Below are 19,398 nucleotides of genomic sequence, written 5' to 3'. Positions count from 1 at the left end.
TAACCAGGGTAAACATCGGGTTACTAAGCGCAGGGCGGCGCTTAGTAACCCGATGTTTATCCTGGTTAGCAGCGTAAACGTAAAAAAAAAAAAACACTACATACTTACATTCCGGTGTCTGTCCCCCGGTGACGTCGCCGCTCTGCTTTACGGCTGGCCGGCGCTCACAGTGCAGAGGAAAGCAGAGCGCCGGAGGACAGACACCGGAATGTAAGTATGTAGTGTTTGTTTGTTTTTTTACGTTTACGCTGGTAACCAGGGTAAACATCGGGTTACTAAGCGCGGCCCTGCGCTTAGTAACCCGATGTTTACCCTAGTTACCAGGGGACTTCGGGATCGTTGGTCGCTGGAGAGCTGTCTGTGTGACAGCTCTCCAGCGACCACACAGCGACGCTGCAGCGATCGACATCATTGTCGGTATCGCTGCAGCGTCGCTTAGCGTGACTGTACCCTTACTCTTGTATGATTTCCAAGAAGTATCGTTTCTCCTTGTGGCGATTGACATGCTAAACATGCCGAGATTAAGAGACTTAAAGCCGCAATGCTCCTCTGGGCAATATGCAAATTGTCTCTACAGAGAGGAAGAAAACTAGAACTCTAGCGTCTCCTATTGGAAGTAGCAATCCTAAAAGTCAACGTCGACCCTTTAACGAGCCTTGTCACATGACTAAAGGTACCGTCACATTAAGCGACGCTGCAGCGATATAGACAATGATGTCGATCGCTGCAGTGTCGCTGTTTGGTCGCTGGAGAGCTGTCTCTCAGGCAGCTCTCCAGCGACCAACGATGCCGAAGTCCCCGGGTAACCAATGTAATTATCGGGTTACTAAGTGCAAGGCCGCGCTTAGTAACCCGATGTTTACCCTGGTTTCCATTGTAAAAGTAAAAAAAAAAACACTACATACTTACATTCCTGTCGCATCCCTCGCCGTCAGCTTCCCTGCACTGTGTAAGCGCTGGCCGGAAAGCAGAGCGTTGACGTCACCGCTGTGCTCTGCTTTACGGCCGGCCGGCGCTGACACGGGGGGATGCAGGGAAGCTGACGCCGGGGGAACGTGACAGGAATGTAAGTATGTAGTGTTTTTGTTTTTTTTTTTTACTTTTACAATAGTAACCAGGGTAAACATCGGGTTACTAAGCGCGGCCCTGCGCTTAGTAACCCGATGTTTACCCTGGTTACCAGTGAAGACATCGCTGAATCGGCGTCACACACGCCGATTCAGCGATGTCAGCGGGTGATCAGCGACAAAATAAAGTCCTGATCATTCCCCAGCGACCAACGATCTCCCAGCAGGGGCCTGATCGTTGGTCACTGTCAAGCATAACTATTTAGTTAACGATATCGTTGCTACGTCACAAAAAGCAACGATATCGTTAACTATATCGTTATGTGTGACAGTACCTTTAGGATAAAAGCCAAACCAGAATCTCAATTTGCAGACACTGTGTTTCGGGGTACATTGACTTTTAGGATTGCTACTTCCAATAGGTGGAACTAGTTCTCTTCCTGGATACTTCTTGGATATCAGTCAGATGCCTCTCATTCTGCCAGAGCAGATGTCCACTTTGCACTGACGAGGGGCAGTGCCCGGAAACAGTTTTTCATATTTTTTAAACATTTTTTTTTTTACTTTAGCCATGCTTCAATAGCCTCCGTGGGAGGCTAGATGCTGCCATAGCCTGATCGGCTCTGCTACATAAGAGCGATGCTCAGATCGCTCCTATGTAGGAGAATTACAGCATTGCTATGAGCGCCGACCACAGGGTGGCACTAGCAGCAATCTGGCATCTACAACCATAGAGGTCTTCAGGAGACCTCTGGTTGTTATGACAACACACCGATGACCCCCGATAACATGATGGGGGTCACCGGTGCACACATTTCCGGCCGGATGGCCGGAAGCGGTAGTTAAATGCCGCTATCGGCGTTTGATAGCGGCATTTAACTAGTTAATAGCTGCGGGTGGATTGAGATTCCACCCGCCACTATTGCGGGCACATGTCAGCTGTACAAAACAGCTGACATGTCCCGGCTTTGATGCGAGCCCGCATCAAAGCAGGGGATCTGCCAACGTACTATTGCGTCCGATGGCAGAAAGGGATTAAAGGAGTCTGTAATTGTTATCAAATAAAGGATGTTATTCTGGATGTGTCTTTATTTAACATATAACTATAGGATTAGTAGTGGACATGTTGAGGAAAGGTGACACTTTTGGGTACGTTCTGTCATTTAGACTACTCAAATTCACTTGAAATGTAATGTGGTCCCTAAGGAAAAAAAAAAAAATTGTGTTGAAAAAATGAGAAATCGCTGATCAACTTTTAACTAGTGATGAGCGACTATACTCGTTGTTTGGGTGTCCCCCGAGTATTTTGGCATGCTCAGATTGTTTGTCGCCACAGCTGCATGATTTGCGACTGCTAGACAGTCTGAATACGTGTGGAGGTTGACTGTTTGTTAGGGAGTTCCCACATGTATTCAGCCTGTCTAGCATTCGCAAATCGTGCAGCTTTGGGGACGAAAACTAAATACTCGGAAGACTAACCGAGCATGCTCGGGAAAACCTGAGCAACGAGTATACTCGCTCATCACTACTTTTAACCTTTCTAAAGTCCTAACAAGAAAAATAGGTTATAAAAAATTGTACTGATGTAAAGTAGACATGTAGGAAATGTTATTTATTTACTATTTTTGTGACACAACTGATTTAACCCCCTAGTAACAGAGCCAATTTGGTACTTAATGATCAAGCCAATTTTTACAATTCTGACCTCTGTCACTTTATGAAGTTATAGCTCTGGTACGCTTCAATGTATCCCACTGATTCGGAGAATGTTTTTTCCCGTCTCCCATGACAGCACACCTGAGAGAGGGATCCGCCCAGTCGGGACAGGAAACCTACTGAAATAAAAGGGCGGTACCTCTCCCTTGCTTCAGTTGGGTTTCCGGTCCTGATGGGAACCCTTGTGCTGAAATCATGGCGGTATTTTTATTTTTGATTGAAGATCCACTTACCCACTCCTGTCCCGGCACTGGAAGCGCAGGCAGGACGCCTGTATGCCGGCCTTCAGGTTGATGGTAGCGCCGTCCGCAGATCCTCCGGGCTCTTGCTCAAGTGCGGGCGTCGGTCCAGCGCAGTCCGGACTCTAGGGGCCATTCTGCGTCTGCCATGCCGCTCTCTCCCCCTCTGCTGGGCGACTTCCGGGCGCGCGGCTGGCGTTCAGCGCAAGGCACGCTGGGAATGGGCGTGCCTGCGTGATGTCAGAGCGGCGCGCCGGATCCAAGATGGATAACATTACACGCTTCCCGGCGGTGTACAGGAGGGGGAGAGGAGTGAAAATACCGGAAGAGGCGGGGAGCACTGTGGAAGACCCCTTATTAAGGGGGTGGCTGCACAGAACGTCGCTCACCTTCATACTGATTCCAGAGATGGAGGATCGTATGGATCAGCAGCAGCAGTCATTACAGCAGCAGCAAGAGCCCTTATCAGGTGATGCACCGGCTCATCAACGTGCTAAGAAGAATAGCCGCTCAAGTGGAAGGAGCGGCTATCGTCCTAGTCGGACGTCTCAGGACTCTTCAGCCTCCAGGAGGAACGTTCCCTGTGCTCCTAGTCTGCCTCGGAATCCGGTACCCTTTATGGCCAGCGGGTGGTGAGTGATCTACGTGAATGTCACCCTGGTGGTAATGGGCTACATTTTCTGTTTACTTGGCAGGCGCCGAGGAAGGCTAGCTCCAAGTCAAAGAATAAGGAATGTGCCCTCTGTAGAGTTCCGTTGGCAGTCCAGTGTCAGAAAAGTCTTTGTGCAGATTGCATCCAAAAGACTATCCAGGAAGAGACCCCTGACTTTGCCTCTAGTCTTAGAGCAATAATCAGAGCAGAAGTACAAGGCTCTGTAAAAGCAGCCCTTAAGAAAAAGGGTGGTAAAAACCCAGAACCAGTTTCGGTTTCCGAGGTTTCTCTTTCTGACGAGGAATGTCAGGAGGAACCATTATCTCCCTGCTCCTCTTCCTCTAAGTCCTCTGGCTCCTCTTCCGATAGTGATGTTGGAGGCCGTCCGTGCTTTCTAACTGAGAACACGGACAAACTAGTAAAAGCCGCTAGAGCTTCAATGGGCCTAAAAGTTGAGAAAGCGGCCAAGTCCCTGGAGGACATAATGTTTGGGGGTCTAGAGGAGAAGAGAAAGCGCACCTTTCCAGTTAATTCCAGAGTAAAGGCCCTAATAGAAAAGGAATGGAGGAAGGCGGAAAAATCGGGTAATCTGCCCTCGGCTTCTAAAAGACGTTACCCCTTTGAGGAGAAAGATTCGGAAACATGGGATAAAGTTCCGAAAATCGATGGTGCGGTAGCAAGATCGTCTAAAAAGTTATCCCTTCCCTTAGACTCTGGTATGTTAAGGGATCCCTTAGATAAGAAAGCGGATGGGTTCCTAAGACACACCTGGGAAGTGACCGCAGTGGGTTTAAAACCAGCAATTGCAGGGACCTGTATCTCGCGCTCCCTTATTGTCTGGCTACTGCAGATAGAGGAGCAACTGAAGTCTAAAGCCCCAAGGGATGAAATTTTAACAAATGTAACTTTGGCTAAAGGAGCAGCTGCCTTTATAGCAGATTCTTCGGCAGAGTCCGTAAGGCTGGCGGCTAGAGCGGCAAGTTTATCCAACGCGGCTAGACGTGCTCTGTGGTTGAAGGGGTGCCCGGGCGATTTACCTTCAAAACATAGACTTTGTTCTATACCGAGTGGCGGCCGTTTCCTCTTTGGTCAAAAATTAGAAGACATTTTGGAGAAAGCAGGAGATAGAAAAAAGGGATTTCCTCGCTTTCCTGTGGACTTTAAAAGGCCTTATTTTCGGAGGGGCATATTTAGTAGGGGCCGCCCCCCGGGAGATAGAAGGGATTGGGACTCCAGAGACAGGAAGGGATCTGGATATATGTTTAAAGGTCCCTCAACATCGACAAAAAAGCCCTCCCAATGACGCCAGGCCGGAGGTGGGGGGAAGGCTTTCATCTTTTCTCCCAGCCTGGGTAAACATCTCCCCCAATCATTGGACTCTGAAGGTCATCAAAGACAGCCTAAAAATAGATTTTGTTTATCCACCGCGACAAACTTTTGTTTTAACACCCCAAAGAAAAACCCCGGAGGAGCAGCTAGCCTTGGAAGCAGAGGTATTGGAGCTGGTATCAAAACGAGTTCTGGTAGAAGTCCCGGGGAAAGAGCAGGGAAAAGGTTTTTACTCCCCTCTTTTTTTTGATACAAAAATCGGACGGGTCACTAAGAACCCTTGTCCATTTAAAAAATCTAAACCAGTCAGTAGTAAACTGCTCCTTCCAGATGGAGTCTGTGAATACAGCGATAAAACTCTTGTTCCCAGGTTGCTTCATGACAGCCATAGACTTAAAGGACGCCTACTACCACGTCCCAATACATCGGGACTATCAAAAATTCCTAAGAGTTGCCATTTATGTCCAAGGTTGTCTCAGGCACTATCAATACGCTGCCCTCCCATTCGGCCTGTCTATAGCGCCAAGAATATTCACCAAGCTAATGTCAGAGGTCATGTCCTTCCTCCGTTCTTAGAACGTGATTATAGTTCCGTATCTGGATGACTTCCTTATAATAGGGAACTCAGCAGCACATGCCTGGCACAAGTAAAAGAAGTCCTGTCAACGCTAGAGCGGTTGGGGTGGAAAATAAATCTCACCAAGTCGAGGTTGACGCCGGAGCTAGTTCAGTCCTTTCTGGGTTTAGTTCTGGACTCCAGGCGTCAGCTTCGTCTCCTACTAGAAAACAAGCTGGTCAAAATTCAAAATCTTGTGGAGTCAGCAATTCATCACCCCTTAATGACGTTGAGAAAGGTAATGTCCCTGTTGGGTTCTCTGACGTCATGTATACCCTCAGTAAGATGGGCACAGTTCCATCTAAGACAGTTACAGTGGGAGGTCATGTCAGCACAAAAGTGGTTAAAAGGGCATTTAGAAGGGAAGCTACGCCTAACGGATTCCCTAAAATGGTGGGCCATAAGAGATCATTTGGCGTCAGGGGTCCAGTGGATAACTCCGATAGAGCAGATCATCACCACAGACGCAAACGATACAGGATGGGGGGCTCATTTAGGGACTCTCTCAGTTCACGGATCCTGGTCCCAACTAGAATCACAACAGGTGTCAAATTTGAGCGTTATGGGCTGTAGAGAGAGCTGTAAAACATTTCCTTCCCATCCTTCAGGGTCACCATACCAGGGTCATGTCAGACAATCACGCAGTGGTTGCGTATATCAACCACCAAGGGGGGACGAGATCCCCTTCCCTGATGAAGTCAGCGTCTGTCCTACTACAACTAGCGGAGCGCCACCTACTATCCCTCTCGGCTCTCCACATAAAGGGAGTCGAGAATACGAAAGCAGACTACCTAAGTCGCAAGACACTGAGACAAGGAGAGTGATCTTTGAATCCCCAGGTGTTTCATCAGATAGTGCAGGCTTGGGGCTTACCTGTAATAGATTTATTTGCCACCCTAAACAGGAAAGTAGAGAGTTTCTGTTCATTAGACCCGAGAAAGAAACCCTTCGCGGTGGATGCTCTTCAAATACAATGGAATTTCAGTCTCGCGTATGTGTTTCTACCGATAGCGATGATTCCAACAGTGGGAAGGAAGATCAGAATGGAGCAGGCGAGAGTAATTTTGATTGCTCCATTTTGGCCAAAAAGACCTTGGTTCTCCCTCCTGAGACAAATGTCAGTAACCGATCCATGGATTCTGCCAGAAATTCCGGACCTGCTTACTCAGGGTCCAGTATGCCACACTCAAGTGAAGGGCTTCCATCTTGCAGCCTGGAATTTGAGAGGGCATTATTGAGTAGGTAGGGGTTTTCACCAGGGTTAGTCTCCACCTTGTTGAAAAGTAGAAAGCCAGTAACATCGAGGATATATGGTAGAACATGGAAAAAGTTTCTGGATTTTTCAGGGCAACCTTTGGGGGACAAGGCTCCTGTAGGTACTATTCTAGAGTTTTTACAGGCGGGTTTACAACTAGGGTTGGCAACTAATACGCTCAAAGTACAAGTGTCGGCATTAGGAGCCTTGTATAATTGTAATCTGGCCTGCAATAGATGGGTGTCCCGCTTTATAAAATCCTGTAGTAGGTCTAGACAAGTAATTCAGAGGGTTCCTCCATGGGATTTGAATCTGGTGTTAGAGGCTCTGACTAGTGATCCATTTGAACCTTTGCAGGAATCATCGATAAAAATACTCACACTTAAGACAGTACTTCTGGTAGCGTTGACATCCGCCCATAGGGTTGTGACTTGCAAGCCCTGTCTATCACCCCTCCTTACACGCAGATATTTGATGACAGAGTAGTACTCAGACCAGATCCGGCATATCTGCCGAAAGTAGTACTTAAGTTCCATAGAAGCCAAGAAATTGTGTTACCATCTTTTTGTGATAATCCCAAGAACCCAGGGGAAGAGAAATTTCATACACTGGATGTAAGAAGAGCTATTTTGCAGTACATATCTTTGACTAGTCAGTGGAGGAAAGATCAGTCCTTATTTGTAGCTTTCCTGGGTAGCAGGAAGGGATATGGGGTATCCAAGGGTACTATTGCTAGGTGGATTAGGAAGGCCATTTCCTTATCCTACGCTTCTCGTGGTGCCCCGATCCCTGAAGGCATCAAGGCTCACTCCACCAGAGCTGTGGCTACTTCCTGGACAGAAAAAGGAGAGGTATCGATTGATCAAATTTGTAAATTTGGTCCTCACCGTCTACCTTCTTTAGACACTACCGACTAGATCTATCCTCTTCAACTGACCTTACCTTTGGTAGAAGGGTGCTACAAGCGGTGGTCCCTCCCTAAGGTGTTTCTTTCTCCAAAAATCTCTCAGGTGTGCGGTCATGGGAGACTGGAAAACACCAAGGTTACTTACTGGTAGCCGGTTTTTCCGGAGCCCATGACAGCACCTGTATATTCCCTCCCTTCTTTTTTCACCCTTTTGGTGCGCACTTTTTTAGCTGGGTGAAATTTGTTATGATGTGGTGGTAGATTGCCATGTGTACTAACCAAGGGGGCCTCTCATGTTCTGAAAACCAACTGAAGCGAGGTTAGAGGTAACGCCCTTTTATTTCAGTAGGTTTCCTGTCCCGACTGGGGGGATCCCTCTCTCAGGTGTGCTGTCATGGGCTCCGGAAAAACCGGCTACCAGTAAGTAACCTTGTTGTTTTCGTGACATATTGTGCTTCATGTTAGTGGTAAATGTTCTGCGATATAACTTGTGTTTATGAAAAAAACAGAAACTTGGCAAAATTTTTGAACATTCTGCAATTTTCATACTTTTAATTTTTGGTACCATGAAATTATAGAGATATGTCACACAAAATAGTTCCACATGTCTACTTTACATCAGCACAATTATGGAAACATATTTTTTTTTTTGTTACGATTGTTATAACGGTTACAATTTGACCAGCGATTTCTCATTTTTCCAACAAGATTTGCAAAACCACTTTTTTTTTTTTTTAGGGACCACCTCACATGTGAAGTGAGTTTGGGGGTCAATATAGCAGAAAATACCCCAAAGTTAGACCATTCTAAAAACTGTACCCCTCAAGGTGCGCAAAACCACATTCAAGAAGTTTATTAACCCTTCAGGTGATTCACAAGAACTAAAGCAATGTGAAAAGAAAAATGAACATTTTACTTTTTTCACAAAAAAATTTACTTTGGAATCAAATTTTTTTTATTTTCACAAGAGCGTCAGGAGAAATTGCACAACAAATTTTATGGTCCAATTTCTCCTGAGTGCGCCAATACCCGTATGTGGGGAGAAAGCCAATGTTTGGGTGAATGGCAGGGTTCAGAAGAGAGGGAGCACCGTTTGACTTTTTGAACGCAAAATTGGCTGGAATCAATGGTGGGCGCGATGTCGCATTTGGAGACCCCCGGATGTACCTAAACAGTGGAACCTCCCATTTCTAACCCCAACACATCCCTAATCCCAACCATAACCCTAATCGTAATCATAACCATAACCCTAGCCCTAACACTAATGGAAATAAATACAGTTTATTTTATTTTATTATTTTTATCTAACTAAGGGGATGATAAAAGGGGACCGGGCTGTGGAGTCTTTAAGCCAAACCTCTGACTCCTCAATTTCCATGACTCCGACTCACTCATACATGGCTCATGTTTAAGTGATACATTTACCGATGGTAACATCAGGCTTTTAAGCATTATTATGATACAATAATCAAGCCATTTAGATGGAACCTATAATATATTTATTGGAATACGACTTTAGAACAAAAAAAACTTTGCATATTTACAATTTATTAAACACTCTGCAGTAAGTGGGGAAAAAAAAACAGTTTTCAACAATAACATACTGAATTGCATTTGTGCAGTCTATCAATTTGTTCTGAGAAATAGTATTGCCTCCATCAGATCCTCCTTTATAGATGACCTCAAATCTGACCTAATTATTTTAAGGCTAGCGAACAACCTCTTTACACTAACTTGGGCTAGTGTCAAAGCAGTACCCACATGGGCAACATCTCTAACAATTTCAGGGTATAAAGGAATTGCCTCGTGCACAGTCAGTTTTGATGAACGATTGAACTTTTTCTACTTTGAGAGCAAGTGAAAGATTTTGCTGAAATATGGTCAATCTGTTTTCTATTGGAGTGGAATCTTTTTCCTTGCAGCAACGCTTTGCCTGCTCTGTCGTCCAAATACTTGTCAAAATCAAACTCCTCATCTGATGAGAATGAAGGAACGGCAGCAGCAGCACTGGCTAGACCCGAGTCCTCTTGCTCTTGGCCGTCTTGTAGCCCACTCATCCTAACTACTACCTTAATCAAAGCTTCTTTAGTAAGCTGTTGATCATACAGCAATATACGATGACACGGGTCCACATAAACAGCTGCCAGAAGAATTTTATTTTCTAAATGCAGTGTCTCTCTCCGTTTCATTGAAGCAGCAATGCCATCTGCGATTTAAACCTCCTTTTTTGTGACAGGCAAACAACAAGTTCTTCCACTCCTTTATAAAAATGCCTGGAGTTAAATCCTGAGCTTGTAACTTTTTAGTCACTGTAAATGGGTGATGAAGCAATTCCTTCAATTCAGCCACCTGTGTCCATTGACCTTCATGTAGTGTTACCTGAGGGTTGGCCATATCTACAAGGAAGGGTTTCAGCTCAAGCAATCGCTCAATCATTAAATAGGTGCTGCCTCACAGAGTAGCTTGATCCACAATTGCCCCTTTTCCAGAACGTCTCTTCAAGATGGAATCAATGTTAGGGGTTCTGGCAGCAATAGACAATTTCCTCACTTTGCTAATCAGAGTTCCAGCATGTCCCTCTTGCAGAATATCTCTTATTGCCAGCTGCAGCGTGTGCACAACACCGCACATGTGATGAATAGGAATGAGTTGTGAAGCTGTTTCAACAAGATCATCTAATTGTAAAGAATCCTTTTGCTGTTGTTCTGTAGTAATATCTGTTTGTTCCTCCGTTATGGGAACAGGACTGTGGCCTTCCATCTCCAACATACTGAATGTGAAATGTTATTCTAGCTGCTGTTCACCTTCATTATTCTCATTCATCAGTTTAATTGAACTTATGTTTGAAGCATTATCAGTTACAATAGCAAGAACCTGTTCTTTTTTTGAGTTCATAAACTTGCAGAACTTATTCCACTAAGGTCTGGAGAAACTGGCTGCTGTGATGTGCTTTAGGATCTTTTACTGCCAGCATCTTAGTAACAATTTTTTTGTTGTCACAAACATATTGAACGTTGGTAGCAAAATAGTTCATTCTGTGACGTGTGCAGGCATCCATTTTAAGAAATACAAAGCGTCTCTTGAGAGTCTTTTTAAGATCTTCCTTTTGGTTAAGGGCTTTTTCGATGACTAATTTTCTAATACTTTTTTCTTTCCAGAGAAACACCAAGTTTGTGAGCCATTTCTCCATTAAAAGCTGTAAAAGCTGGTCGTGCAAATAATAGTACACAGTCCTTCACAACAAGCTTGATGAGCTGTCTTTTAAACACATCTGCTGTCATTGTTACAGTTTCACTTACAAAATATCTTGTAACTGACGTTTGAGACACTCTTTCCTCCTCCTTTTGCCTGGTGGGAAGTGCTGGCCTCTGGTTTCTTGATGCTGCTAGGATCTTTTTCAGTCACAGTTTTTTGTAAACTTTTGGGTGGCAGTGTTGTAAATGTCTTTTTAGATTGGAAGCTCTTAAAGGAGCATTTTTACCACTGCCTGTGTATGCATTGATTTTGGCATCACAGCATTTGTTTTCATCTGGGTCATTTATACACTGACACACACAATGTTTTATCTTGAGTCACTGTGAAATGCTCAAATACAGAGGACTTCAGAAGCTGCTTCTTATACGTTTTGCAATTATGTAAAGTCACTCTCAAATAATTTTGTCCTATAAAAAAATAAAGTATAGTGTAATTCTTGCAAGAATAGGGAATTATGCACTGTATAATTTGGGATAGAAATAAAACAATTTTTGCATAAATCAGTAGGACAGATAAGTATACAGTTTGTAAAATGTGTTGTTAAATAGCTTTACTCTGAACTTTCAATGTCAAGGCTTGTCAGCAGGGTACAGCTCACTAAATGCTTCACATCATATTTCTTCACAGTCTATGAAGAGGGGAGGAGGGAGGGAGCATGTTTGTGCTGACTCAAATTCCCGTACACATACACAAATTTATATGTCCTCATCAATCCTGTTATTGTATTTCCGAATTTGAGATGAGAACATTTTTTTCCCCTTATATTCTATGTATAGTGTATATAAGTCATCAGAGCAGCTAATTTCCCCAAAGATGAGCTAAGAGGAAAAACAAGCTAAAACATCAAGCATACAGAGACAACATATACTGGACTATTGATTTATGCACAGTTTATTGAAAGTTTAGGTATTCGTTAGGAAATACTTACCTTCTTTAATCGTGCTTTCCTGTTCACTCCAAAAATTCTGAGATGAATGTAGGCTTTCCTTCCCTGTGTGTTTATTTTTTTCCCCTTATCTGTAGAGGAGGAGCTTCACTACTTATGATGAACATAATCTGCAGCACAGATTAATCTCCGCTAAAAGTCTAGACCTTAGATCAGGAATAGGACAGACATTTATAGGATATTTCATATCTTTCCTAAATTCTTATGAAAAAAATATTCCCCACAAACTGCAATGAACGTTTATTATATATTTTAGGAGTCGGTCCATTTTATACCGACTCCACCAAAAAGGTCTTCGACTCCACAGCCCTGAAGGAGGGTTTGATTTACTATTTTTGTTTGTTTGTTTTGATCACTGCGGTAGGGTTGATCAGTGATCAAAATGAACCAATAGGAAAACTTTCCTATTGTTGCCAAGTGGCGGCTGGCAGATCTCGGCGGGAGTACTGCGCATGTGCCCGCCATTTTCTTCCCGGAATAAGACGCCGACAGCCAGGGGGGAGGGATTCGGCGGACCCCATTTCTCTCTCCTCTAATGTGGTAGATCATATCATAAGAGAGAGAAATTAAATGGAAATCAGAGGTTTTGGGGGGGGGTTTTTTGCAGCCGCCGTTATTCCGTGAATAACGGTGATCACAACACTGGGGTCGGTAAAAACAGACCCGAATCATGTTCTCTGGGGTCTCCGCTATCCCTGGTAACCAAAGCCTTGGAGAATTTCCGGTGCTGAAGAATACCCTTAACTGCCGCTGTTAAAATGCTCATCGGTAGTGTTGAGCGATACGTTCCGATATCGGGAAATATTGGATCGGACCGATACCCCCAAAAATATCGGATATCGCCGATTCCAATACCGGAAACCAATGCAAGCCAATGGGACACAAATATCAGAATGAAAATAAACCCTTTCTTTCCTTGTAGGTTAATTCTACATGAAGGAAAACAACTAAGAATAATGTAGATTGTATTGGGGGAGGTGGAGGAGACATTAAAGCCATAGAGGTTTAGCCCATCAAGTGGAATAGCAGGAATTAATTTTTAAGACGTTCGGAGTTACAAAGATATTGACTATGTTAAGCTTTTTTATATTTTGTCAACTATTTGTTTCACTACTTCCATGCTCTTCACCTTCTTTTTTTACTTCTCCCACACTTTCTCCATCATCCTCAGCAGCAGCACCTTTTTCATCAACTTCGCCTTATTCATCTTCTTTTTCTTCACGTTCTTCCTATTAATCTTTTTTTTTACATTCTTCATATTCATCTTCTTCAACTATTGTTCTTCATATTTTGCTTCTTCATCCTTTTCATATTCTTCTTCATATTCTTCTTCATCATATTCTTATTTGTGACAGGCATTCCTGTAGTTATGTATAAAAGTTTGAAGATTACACCTTCCGTTCTGCCTGTCACAAAATATTTACAACAGAATTTGTCCGCGTTCAGTTTTGCCTGCAGCAGCAGGTATTTTCCAGGGGCACAACGAGTAGGAACGGACTCGCCCCCATTCACTGCTTAGTCTTCTTCTGCTTATACCGTATATACTCGAGTATAAGCCGACCCCCCCCTAATTTTGCCACAAAAAACTGGGAAAACTTATTGACTCGAGTATAAGCCTAGGGTGGAAAATGCAGCAGCTACCGGTGAATTTCAAACATAAAAATAGATGCTCCATACCGTTCATTATGGCCCCATAGCTGTGCCATATAGTGCTCTGCACCGTTCATTATTGCCCCATAGATGTACCATAGAAAGGTGTGCCATATAGTGCTCTGCACCGTTCATTCTTGCCGCCTAGCTCTGCCATATAGTGCTCTGCACCGTTCATTCTTGCCCCCTAGCTGTGCCATATAGTGCTCTGCACCGTTCATTCTTGCCCCATAGCTCTGCCATATAGTGCTCTGCACCGTTCATTCTTGCCCCCTAGCTGTGCCATATACTGCTCTGCACCGTTCATTCTTGCCCCCTAGCTCTGCCATATAGTGCTCTGCACCGTTCATTCTTGCCCCCTAGCTGTGCCATATAGTGCTCTGCACCGTTCATTCTTGCCCCCCTAGCTGTGCCATATAGTGCTCTGCACCGTTCAGTCTTGCCCCCTAGCTGTGCCATATAGTGCTCTGCACCATTCATTCTTGCCCACTAGCTCTGCCATATAGTGCTCTGCACCGTTCATTCTTGCCCCCTAGCTGTGCCATATAGTGCTCTGCACCGTTCATTCTTGCCCCCTAGCTGTGCCATATAGTGCTTTGCACCGTTCATTCTTGCCCCCTAGCTGTGCCATATAGTGCTCTGCACCGTTCATTATTGCCCCCTAGCTGTGCCATATTGTGCTCTGCACTGTTCATTATTGCCCCATATATTCTCCTTATAAAGCTGTGCCATTGCTGCTGCTGCAATAATAATAATAAAAAAAAAAGCCATACTCTCCTCTCTTGATTGCAGCTCCCGGCGTCTCGTTCCGGCGTCTCTCCGCACTGACTGATCAGGCAGAGGGCGCCGCGCACACTATATGCGTCATCGCGCCCTCTGACCTGCACAGTCAGAGCGCAGAGGCGTCGGGAAGATGGAGCGGCGCCGGGAAGATGGAGCGACGCCGGGAAGATGGAGCGACGCCCGGCGTGTGGAACGCGGACAGGTGAATATAAAATACTCACCTAGTCCTGGCGCTCCTGACGCTGCCCCTGCCTGTCACACTGTCTCCGGGTGCCGCAGCTCTTCCTGTCAGCGGTCACTGGCACCGCTCAGACGAATGAATATGTGGCTCCACCCCTATGGGGTGTGGAGTCCATATTCAGTTCTCTAATGAGCGGTCCCACGTGACCGCTGACAGGAAGAGCTGCGGCACCCGAAGACAGTGTGACAGGCCGGGGCAGCGTCAGGATCGCCGGGACTAGGTAAGTATGCCTCAGCGCCCTCTCCCCCTCACCCGCCGCCCCTGCCGCCCACTGTGACTCGAGTATAAGCCGAGAGGGGCACTTTCAGCCCAAAAATTTGGGCTGAAAATCTCGGCTTATACTCGAGTATATACGGTAATTTAGATAATCTTTTGCTCTGATTTTTAGTCTTATGCTTAATAATGTTCTACTTTTTGTTCTGCAGCTTCCTGTTCTTCTGCTTCTTGGTCTTCTCTCTTGTTCTTCTGTATCTTGGTGGTTGTCGTCTTGTTTTGTCCTTTTGGTCATCTTCAGGGTCATCTTCTTGGTCTTCGGGGTCGTCGTCTTCTTCGGGGTGGTCTTCAGGGTCGTCGTCTTTAGGGTCGTCTTCAGGGAGATCCAGAGTGATTACCAAAAACCATTTCAAAAAGCTTGAACTTGGAAATGTACCTTCTGCTACAAGAAGGCTGAGAACCTGCCGAGAACCAGCTGATGGTACTGGAACCCGGATGGGTAGCCAAAGGTACAAGAGCCAATGGAACTACCGAGGACCAGCTGATGGTACTGGAACCCGTATACTAAGCAGGAGGTACCCGTGCCAGAAAGCACTACCAAGGACCAGCAGACGTTGGTGGAACTCGGATACCAAGAAGGAGGCACCTAAGCCAAAGGCTCTGCCTGGAACCAGCTGACGTTACTGGAACCCAGGGGGACATATTCAAGGTTGACTTCCAAAGAACCAGCTAATGGTACTGGAACTCAGATAGGCAGCAGAAGGTACACATGAAAAAAAAAAAGTTGCAAGGCCACGAGCTGGCCGGAGTTACCGAAACCCACAGTCCTACAGGGGGAGCTTGTCTTATTAGCACTACGGAACCAGCCTTCATTGCCAGATCCCGCAACCCACATAGGAAGCACCTAAACTGCAGGCACCACAGAGTCAGCTAACCCGACCGCAACCCGACAGGACAACGTATTGGAGGCAAAGTGACATTGACACTACCCGAAAACAGCTGGAGAGCTGGAACCAGGCTGGGCAGGAGGGAGTACCCGTGCTAAAGACACTTCTGAGCAGCAACTGGTGGTGTTGGAGCCCAGGGTAAATACTAGAAACAGTGGATGCAGAGGCGTAATTGGAGCAAGTTTAAAATCTGTAGTAGTGTGAATGTAGACAGAGCAGGAGAAATTGCCGGACACACAGCAGGGGATCAGCTGACGTTACTGAACCCCAATAACACAGGAGCAAGTGTTGACTGTGCAGATGGCACTTCTGAGCAGCAACTGGCGGTGTTGGAGCCCAGGGATTACAGTTCAGGTGGTAGAAACATGAACACAACAGGAAACCTGGATACTGTTGCCAATCAATTATTTAATCTGGAAGAGGACTGGCAAATTCCTGCGAGATCCAGGCCTTGTTCATTTTCAGAAAAGTAAGCTGGTCAATGTTATCGGAGGATAGTTGCATGTGAAGGAGTGTTAGTACACCACCTACAGCACTAAAGACGCGTTCCGATAATACGCTAGCAGCAGAGCAAGCCAGCACCTCCAATGCATACTGGCTAAGCTCTGGCCATGTATCCAGCTTAGGGACCCAAAACTTGAAGGAGGAAGAGCCGTCTGGGAGTACACTGAGAGGGCAAGACATGTAGTCTGTCACCATCTGACGGAAACGTTGCCTCCTGCTGACTGGAGCCGTCTGTGATGGTGTAGACATTTGTGGCGGGCACACAAAACTTTGCCACAATTGGGCCATACTGGTCTTGCCTTGTGCTGAGGCACTGCTTCAGCTCCCTCTTTGTGCTGAGCTTCCTCCACTGCCTCGACGCACTGAGCTGCTTTGTAAAGCACTACCAGCACTGCTCTCGGGTGGAATGGAGAACATGATGGAATGCACCAGTGTGTCTTGTTACTCCCGCATTTTATGCTCCCGGTTCAACGGTGTTATGAGGCTTTGTAAGTTATCCCGGTGGCGAGGATCTAGGAGGGTGTACACCCAATAATCAGCCGTGTTGTGACTGTGGGCGATGCGGTGGTCGTTTCTCAGGCACTGCAGCATGAAATCAACCATGTGCTGCAGACTGCCAACTGGCCAAGAAACGCTGTCCCCTGCTTGAGGCGTCATCTCTGTCTGCTCTGCATCACCCCACCCTCGCTCTACATACTGACTACTAGAGCATTGTGTACCTCCCTCCTCTGAACAGATGTCTTCCTCCATTGACTCCTCCTCATCCTCCCCACAAAGTGTCCCCTGCCTAGGCCTTTGTGAGGGACCACGTTGCGCAGACTGTCCAGAAGCAGATGGCATTTGTGACTCCTCATCCTCCACCTCTTCCACAACCTCCTCCCTTAGTGCTTGCAGTGATTTTTCAAGCAGGCAGATAAGGGGGATAGTCATGCTGACTAGTGCATCATCTGCACTCGCCATCCGCGTGGAATCATCGAAGGCACGCAAAACATGGCAGATGTCCTTCAAAGAGGCCCACTCAGTGGTGGTGAAGTGTGAACGGCGCGCAGTGCGACTTGTTTGCGCCTGGTGTAGCTGGTACTCCATTACTGCTGCTCACACAACCTCTCCCAACATATGTAACGTTGAATTCCACCTGATGGGTAGGTCACATATGATGCGATGTTCCGGAAGGCGGAATCGGCGCTGCAGAGCAGCAATGCGTGATCTTGACAGGCTGGAACGCCACAAGTGAGCGCACTCTATCCCGACCTTGTGCAGCAGTGCATCAAGATCCGGATAGTCCCTCAAAAAACTCTGCACGACCAAGTTAAGCACATCTGCCAGACATGGGATGTGAGTGAGGTTGCCTAGGCCCAGAGCTGCCACCAGATTTCGGCCGTTGTCACACACTACCATGCCTGGCTGGAGATTCGCTGGCACAAACTACACGTCGCTCTCCTGCTTGATGGCATTCCAGAGCTCCTGCGCTGTGCAGCTTCAATTCCCCAAATAATTTAATTTCAATATGGCCTGTTGACGTTTGGCCACGGCTGTGCTCATATCAGTCGTAACATGTAAGCGTTCACGGGTCCATGTGGAGGTAGACTGTGACGGCTCCTGCAGCGCTGATTTAGAGGAACTGGAGTATGAGGAGGTGTCAACGTGTACATACTGGATTCCTGCAATCGTTGCAGTTGGCTGAACACGTACAGCACCACTCTCAAGATCTGTACTCGGCTCCACAACATTTACCCAATGGGCAGTGAGGGAAAGGTATCGTCCCTGTCCATGGTTACTGGTCCACGCATCGGTGGTCAGGTGGACCTTGATACTGACAGCGTTTAGTAGTGCATGTTTAATGTTTCCCTCCATATGCTTTTGCAGGGCAGGGACAGCTTGCCTGCTGAAGTAAAAGTGGCTGGGCATGTTGTATTGTGGGACTGCCAATGCCATGAAGTTACGGAAGGTGAATGAGAGCATTTCAATGGACAGTAGTTTTGCAATGCCAGCATTCAGAGCCTGTGCTCGGGGGTGGTTTGCCGAGTATGGTCACCTTTTCTCCCATGCCTGTGCTACTGATGGCTGTAGACTGGCCTGGGAGAGTGAGGATGACAGGGAACGTGGTGCTGTGGGTGGAATGACACTGTGTCTGTACAACAGTGCCAGAGGTTCTTCCATGGTGATCCCGGGAGGAAGCCGAACCAGCTGTGTGTGAGCTGGAGGAAGAGGCTACAACACGAGCTGAAAAGGTGGTGGTTGGCCTAGGTCTTCAGTGTGTTTTTGTAACTCCACCACGTGTTTGGTCCGCACGTTTCCACACATATTTTGTGGTATTGAGGTTGCTGACACTTTTCCCTCTTTTCACCTTCTGATTACACAACTTGCATTTGACAAAGCAAATGTCATCTGCAACTGTGTCAAAAAAGGACCAGGCACTGCAAGTCTTGGGAGCGCCCGTTTTGGGTTTTGGAAGAGGCATGCTCCTAATGGGTGCCGAAGTGGAGGCTACAGGCAACAGAGTCTGCCCCCTCCCACTCCCTCCTTTTTTGGCCGTTCAGGGAATCTCTTCCTCAGAGCTTCTCCCACCACCTTCCTGTACCTCACGCAATGATGAGTCAAGGACCTCATCATCTACACTACCCTCTTCAAATGACTGCTTCTCCTGGGTAGTCTCGACAGCACAGTACGCACAAGAAAGTGGCACCTGAGTTTCATCATCAGATGCGTACTGAGGTGTGCTGACCATAGGCACTGGCCCACCCGCCTCTTTAGATTCAGAGAGACAAAGCTGTTGCGCATCACTGCATACTACCTCTTCTTCAAATTCTCAAATGCTGCTTGGCTGGCCCCCTCTTTCAAAGCCAACAGATTCAGAGAACAGAAGTAGAGATGGCTCCTGTCCAGGGCTCTCTGACTGCCTGTGTAATTTGGCAGTTGGTGAAGAGACAGATGGGTGCTCTTCAGTGCTCTGGACCTGAGAGGATCTGGAACTAATTGAAGTCGATGCATTAGCTGCCATCCATCCTACAACGGCTTCAGTTTGTTCGTCCCGCAGCAGTTAAGTAAGGCGAGGTCCTACAAAGCTGCGCATAAAAA

The 19,398-nt window shown here is 46.4% G+C and overlaps 1 protein-coding gene across 6 annotated transcripts in view; it reads left to right on the top strand.

Annotated features, from left to right (window-relative positions):
• Nucleotides 1-19,398, top strand: part of PSIP1 (PC4 and SRSF1 interacting protein 1) — a 221,445-nt gene that overhangs the window by 106,403 nt on the left and 95,644 nt on the right. The window lies entirely within an intron of this gene.

Source organism: Ranitomeya imitator, chromosome 1, assembly GCF_032444005.1.
Source record: "Ranitomeya imitator isolate aRanImi1 chromosome 1, aRanImi1.pri, whole genome shotgun sequence".
In the NCBI taxonomy this organism is placed as follows: domain Eukaryota; kingdom Metazoa; phylum Chordata; class Amphibia; order Anura; family Dendrobatidae; genus Ranitomeya; species Ranitomeya imitator.
This window is presented reverse-complemented; position numbering and strand designations above follow the sequence as displayed.